Genomic DNA, 7,185 nt, shown 5'->3' with positions numbered 1-7,185 from the left:
TGAGTCACAATCTGAAAAGGTTCACCCAGTTATGTGTCTGTGGCATTTATGTATCCGGTGGTAATACTGGAAAATAAAGTGCTTAGGGCCACGGCCAAGACTCATAAAGTAGCTGTATTCAAGAATCAACATTCTGAACTAGGAGAATCAATAACACTATCTAAATTCTGAGTTCCTATAGATGCCAATCATTCTGAACTTCAAAGGATAAAGTGAGATGCCAAAACTGTTCAGAGGCAAAAAGCTACTAATCCCGCTCATCTAATTGGAGCTAAGTTTCATTGATATTTTGGAATTTATAGTATATTCTCTTCTTTTTATTCTATTTGATTTTCAGTTGCTTGGGGACACGCAACAATTTAAGTTTGGTGTTGTAATGAGCGGATAATTTATACGCTTTTTGGCATTGTTTTTAGGTAGTTTTTAGTATGATTTAGCTACGTTTTAGTATATTTTTATTAGTTTTTAAATAAAAATCATATTTCTAGACTTTATTATGAGTTTGCGTGTTTTTCTATGATTTCACGTATTTTCTGGCTGAAATTGAGGGACCTGAGCAAAAATTTGATTCAGAGGCTGAAAAAGGACTACAGATGCTGTTGGATTCTGACCTCCCTGCACTCGAAGTGGATTTTCTGGAGCTACAGAAGCCCAATTGGTACACTCTCAATTGCGTTGGAAAGTAGACATTCTGGACTTTCCAGCAATATATAATAGTCCATACTTTGCCTGAGTTTTGATGACGCAAACTGGCGTTTAAAAGCTAACTTCCTGCCCTATTCTGGCGTTAAACGCCAGAACTAAGTTACAAGCTGGAGTTAAACGCCTAAACTGGCACCAAAGCTGGCGTTTAACTCCAAGAAAAGCCTCTACATGTGAAATCTTCAATGCTCAGCCCAAGCACACACCAAGTAGGCTCGGAAGTGGATTTCTGTATCATTTACTCATTTCTGTAAACCCTAGGTTACTAGTTTAGTATAAAGACTACTTTTAGAGATTTATTTTACATCTTTGGATGTTTAGTCCTTAGACCTATCTTATGTTCCTATTTTGACTATTGTACACGTTTGGAGGCTAGCCATTCAGCCATGCCTAGACCATTATCACTTATGTATTTTCAACGGTGGAGTTTCTACACCCCATAGATTAAGGTGTGGAGCTCTGCTGTTCTTCATGAATTAATGCAAAGTACTATTATTTTTCTATTCAATTCAAGCTTCTTCTTATTCTAAGATATTCATTCGCACCCAAGAACATGATGAATGTGATGATTATGTGACACTCATCACCACTCTCGCTTATGAACGCGTGCCTGACAAACACTTCCGTTCTACATGAAAACAAGCTTGAATGTGTATCTCTTAGCCTCCATTCCGAAAGATCAGAGTCTTCGTGGTATAAGCTAGAATCAATTGGCAGCATTCTTGAGATCCGGAAAGTCTAAACCTTGTCTGTGGTATTCCAAGTAGGATCTGGGATGGGATGACTGTGACGAGCTTCAAACTCGCGAGTGTTGGGCGTAGTGACAGACGCAAAAGGATCAATGGATTCTATTCCAACATGAGTGAGAATCGACAGATGATTAGCCGTGCGGTGACAGCGCATTTGGACCATTTTCACTGAGAGGACGGACGGTAGCCATTGACAATGGTGATCCCCCAACATACAGCTTACCATGGAAAGGAGTATGAATGATTGAATGAAGGTAGTAGGAAAGCAGAGATTCAGAAGGAGAAAAGCATCTCCATGCGCTTATCTAAAATTCCACCAATGAATTACTTAAGTATTTCTATTTTATTTTATATTTTATTTATATTTTAATTATCAAAACTTTATAACAATTTGAAATCTGCCTGACTGAGATTTACAAGATGACCATAGCTTGCTTCAAGCCGACAATCTCCATGGATCGACCCTTACTCACGTAAGGTTTATTACTTAGACGACCCAGTGCACTTGCTGGTTAGTTGTGCGGAGTTGTGAAAAGGAGTTGAGATTACAATCGTGCGTACCAAGTTTTTGGCGCCGTTGAGATCACAATTTCGTGCACCATTTAGCATCAATCAAAACAGGAATCAATTCGTTAGTAGCATAGTCCAAACCAACAACGAATTCTCAAGATCAAATATTTAATCCAAAGGAAATGTCACAATTAAAAACCAATTCAATTCCGGGAGTTTCAATTCCCGGGTCGTCTCCCAAAGACACCTGAGATCAATGAGTGTACAATCTTGGTTGTGAAGATTATGAGGTTTTCACTAAAGAGATAAACATATAAAGCAATAAAAGAACATGCAAAATTGTAATAAATGAACTAATAAATGAATTAATAAAGTAACCATGCAATATAGACAAATAAAGTGTAAAAGGAACTAATGCAAATGTGTATGAAGGAATTAAGGCATAAAAGGCATCTTGACTTGGAGTGAGTTAAGGGTCCTTTCCTTGTTGGAACCACAACTATGACAGCTAGAATGGATCAATCTCACTTGATTAACCCTCACATCGAAGAGTAAGTTAAATGAGCATAAGTGTTCTTAACCCACAAATCCTAAATTTCTTGCTAATTGCCTTAGCAACAATCTAGTGTTAGTGGAAACAAGAACAATTAACAATCCAAAATTGACACTAAATATTGGACATTCCAACTCTAGGAACTCAATTGCTCACTTTTCCCAAGCCAAGAGATAGAAAACTAGCCCAAAATCATACTTGACATTTTGTCAAACACTTGGTGGGCAAAAACCTTAAACATGGGAAAAATGAGAAAAAGCTTGAAACCAAAAGCAACAAATGATCTCAATCAATAATAAAGACTCAAGAAAGCATGTAACAATCATCAATCATCAAATTCATCAACAAGAAATAGAAATTGCAAGAGAGAAGTAAAATTTAACTATAACTTGAATTATAAGAAAGAGTAAGAACAATATAACTATAAAGAGTAATAACAAAGAGATACTTACAATGGAAATTAGCAAAATCCAAGATCAAAATGGAAATGGTACTTGAATGTAAAAACCCTAGTAGAGATGATGAAAAAGTTAAAGAAAAACTATACTAAAGCTATCTACTACTACTCCTAAGCTACACTAATGTTATGCTATTGTATTGCCTTCCTTTTCCCTTCCTTATGAGCTAATTGGATTCAGAAATGCGAGTCACGTGAGATTTTAATGAAGGCATGTGCGTCCACCTGTGCGGACGCACAGACGTGTGCGTCCGCACACTGCCGAAAATCTCTACCCGTGCGTACGCACAGGAGGTTGTGCGCACGCACACTAGGTGATGCTTGAAGGGACGCGCAACACGCACGATGTGGCTCACGCGCACGCGTGGCTCTGAATTGATGGCTGTGCGTATGCACACTAGGCTGAGCTCTTCTTCTTTGATTCCTTATGCTTCCTCCACTTTGAATGCTCCTCTTCCATTTTTTCCAAGCCATTCATGCCTTATACCTCTGAAATCACTCACAAATAACATCAAGGCATCGAATGGAAGGTAAATGGAATAAAATTAATCAAATTAGGCACAAAAGAGCATGTTTTTAATCAAGCACAAATTAGGAGGAAAGTTCAAATGCATGCTATTTAGTGGAATAAGTGCAAGTTTATATGATGAAATCCATTCAATTTCAACCAAAAATCATCATCAAATATGGATTCATCAGGGGCTGCGGTGGGGTCTGCATGGCTGGCAACAGGGGGCAGCAGGAGGGAAGATGCACGGGGCTGCTGCGAAGCGATCTGACGTTGTTACAGAGCAAGAGCGGGATGAGGAGATGCTTCAGCAGCGTCGACGGGAGGCTGTGTGGCATCGGAACGGACAACGGGGAAGTGCCGGTGGGGTACTGGGGCAGCGATGCGAGGTGAGGATTGGAGAACAATGACGGCGAGTTTTGGACGTGTATTGGAGGTTATGGTGAGATTAGGAATAACCGTACCTAGTGTAAATGCGTTTAAATGTTAATTCTAATTTTTTGGAACTGTTGCCAACCTTTTTTAAAATGGACAATTATCCTTGTAAAAGTAAAATTATAAAATTGAACACTTAGTGAATTATCTTTAGTATATAATTACCATATTTTCATGTCGTATCGTATATTGTATATCTAATACATGTACTTTGTACGAATTCAATATAGGATCAAACAAAGAACACAGGCGTAGCCATTGAAAATCCTTCTGGAGAAGCCTCAGCGTAGTAAAAACATGTAAAGAATGTACTAAGTCATGACTTGATTATCCGTACCCAGGTGATGAAGGTGATGAAAGAGGAAAAAGATGGGATTTCACATAAGACATTGTATCAAGTTTGAAGTTGATTGGTAGGAGAGAAAATTTGTGGTTGGAGGAGGTGAAGAGTGTGTGTAATGCCATAGAATGCATTGTTAGACACTTTTATGATAAAAGAGTTGGAAGGCTCGAGCGTATCCTTTTTCATCCCACAGAAGGGAAATTCAAGAAGCATATGAAGCATGTCTCTACTCAAATTGGACATGCTCTTCACATAAGATCAACCTACATAGACTGTATGACATGGATTTGGAATGCATTTGCTTATAAGCACGGGACATTGAGACACAAAATTATGTTTAGCGGACAAGAAATGAATATAGATATTGTGTCGTGAGATGCTGAATTAGTATATTCCGTAACCTTCTTGATAGGAAAGACACAAAAACACTAATAAGAGACACTAATTTTTTCATGTTTAGTTTCCAACCAGAAAATTCAAGCGCAAATAAAACGAAAGAATAGCACTAAACAATGCTCAAGGGGTTCTTGATTGACTTTTTGTATAGGTCTATGGATACGAACTTGGAGTTGTTAGAAATGGACCGGGGGCTAATGCGTACTTTGTTTAGTGAGTGCACAAGCTATGAATAGAATCAAAAAGTGTGGGTGGAGCAATTGAAATTTACAGTTTAAGATTCTGAGTTCCTTATTGATTCTGAGTTCCTTAGTGTACAGAACTCACGCTATCTCAGAAAGGAAGAAAAGATGCGATTGCAAATTTGGAAGGACGTGAGAAGGGAATGCCTATGGTCTCAACCAGTGTTACTGAGGATGAAACCAACTCTGACATTGAGCAACAAGCTCAAGTAAAGAGACAGAGGTAACAAAGGCGCCATCCTCGAATCAGCATATCACGAGTCTCAAACAGCAAATCGAATAGATGGGAGAACTCAATAAAAGATCGAAGGTTTGGGTAGTGAACTGAGAGCCATTGCTTGAAAAATTCAGTTTGTTATTGATGAATATACAAGAGAACTGGAGCACAAACCGTGGAAACCCATGTTTTCATGTGCCAGAGTCACTTTGTTATTGAACGGAAGTTGGATAGCATTGGGAGAAAGATTCAAGATTCCTCAAGAAGGATAAGGAAATGGTTTAGTGAAGTTTCAGACCGGAGCTGACTCGTTCGCTGCTGTTAACAGTTGCAGCAAAACAACTATCTCTTACCGTTAAAGACCAAAAGATCATTGGATTTGATGAGGATATAGAAGTTCAGATGGCTCATTTACATTCAGAAAAACAAATTGTTGCATCATTTCGATACTGGAATTCGAGATATGTGCAAAACAACACTAGCCAAATTTGTGTTTGACAATGATGCCATTAAAGATGCTTTATAGCAAGAAGAAGAAGATAGGTGGACAACACAACATATTAACCAAGCACGCAAGACTTTGTTGGGGAACAAAAGGTGTCTGTTAGGGACTTGGTATTATGGAATGCTCAAAGTCTCATATCGGGTAGTATAGGATGCTTGATGTAGAACCACTCATCAGCTAGCTTTTAAGGTGTGGTTTCCTACTTTTCTTAGATACTTAACAATGGTATTGGAGCCCGTCGTTGGTGCCATGGACGTCGGCTCAAACTTCCAAGTCTTGGATGAAATAAAAAAAATAAGTGTTGAAACCTATATTATGTTGTAAATGACGCAAAATAAGTGTCTCCTCCACCTCACTATTTTGAAACTGGAAAAACTTGATACGAAACATACTTCATGGTATAACTTCAGAAATTTGTGCTTGGTATAGATGTTGAGGAAGAGGAAGATTTAGTCCTTGATCGAAGCCATGTAGCTGGGCAGGTTGTGCCTTTCAGTGCTACTTGTATGCTATTCCATATATATGGGGGTTTATAAATGAAGCGTTAGACACAAATGCTGTCTTGAACTCAACACTTGAAAATCCAGCTTTGTATATGCTGTTTCCTGTATCTCTTGAAAGGTGGCACCCATCTGCAAGTATCTGCTGCAGAGGATCAATAAGTCGTTGGAAAAATTTGAGAGTTGTGCCATCTGTAAATCAAAGTTAACTAAAGTTGTTACTAAGCTATTTCGGTTTCCAAAGTGAATTTGGAAGTTGTGTACACACCTTTTGCAGCCAAGTGTTCGACAAACACATACTTTCCACCAGGTCGCAACACCCTCTTAACTTCTGCACAGAAAGCGAATTGGCGTTGGGGGATAACCCTTAAGTAACAAGTGTGTCAAGAATCAAGAACCAAAAATTATACAAAAGCTCAACCAGTTGAGTGAAGGACCCTCAATGATCTTTATATCTAGTAATCCAGTTTTTGCGCTAAAGTTCCCTCAAGCATACAACTTGGGACAAGTTCAATAGAATCAGTGACCAATTTCAATTAGTACCAATATCAGTCAGCAGAATTGGCCTTTTTCTTTCTAGCATTATGGTCTAAAGGATGATGAATTTGTGTCTTCAAATACAAGGGAATGCAAACACTAACATCTCAATCACTTTTTTACATTCAAAATTTATGTCTTCAATGCAAGGGAATGCAAACACTAACATCTCAATCACTTTTTATATTCAAAACCTTCTAAGAGTAATGCAAGGGAATGCAAACACTAACATCTCAATCACTTTTTATATTCAAAACCTTCTAAGAGTTTCCTCTACCTTTCTTGTTTCTTTTTCTTTTCTTAACACAAAAAAAAAAAAATAACTGAGGTTAGGACCTGTTCCAATCCCAACCTCCAAGATTTTAAGAGCCTTCCCCTTCAAGTTACTTAAGACTTGTGACTTGTACTTTGCAACCTTAACACAAAAAAAAAATAAAAAAATAAAAAAAAAAAGAAGAAGAGAAATTCCCAAAACTTCAATCCAATTCAACAACAACAGCTTCATAATTCAATTCAATGGTAATTATTAAT

General features: G+C 37.9%; 1 long non-coding RNA gene across 1 annotated transcript; it reads right to left on the bottom strand.

The window, feature by feature from the left end:
- On the bottom strand, window positions 5,543–6,964 carry LOC107643587. Its single transcript, XR_001620939.2, has 3 exons — window positions 6,912–6,964; window positions 6,386–6,848; window positions 5,543–6,309 (listed from the first exon to the last, which is right to left on the bottom strand). It is a non-coding gene; the product is annotated as an uncharacterized LOC107643587 (long non-coding RNA).

This window comes from Arachis ipaensis, chromosome B05 (assembly GCF_000816755.2).
Source record: "Arachis ipaensis cultivar K30076 chromosome B05, Araip1.1, whole genome shotgun sequence".
NCBI classification, from domain to species: domain Eukaryota; kingdom Viridiplantae; phylum Streptophyta; class Magnoliopsida; order Fabales; family Fabaceae; genus Arachis; species Arachis ipaensis.
This window is presented reverse-complemented; position numbering and strand designations above follow the sequence as displayed.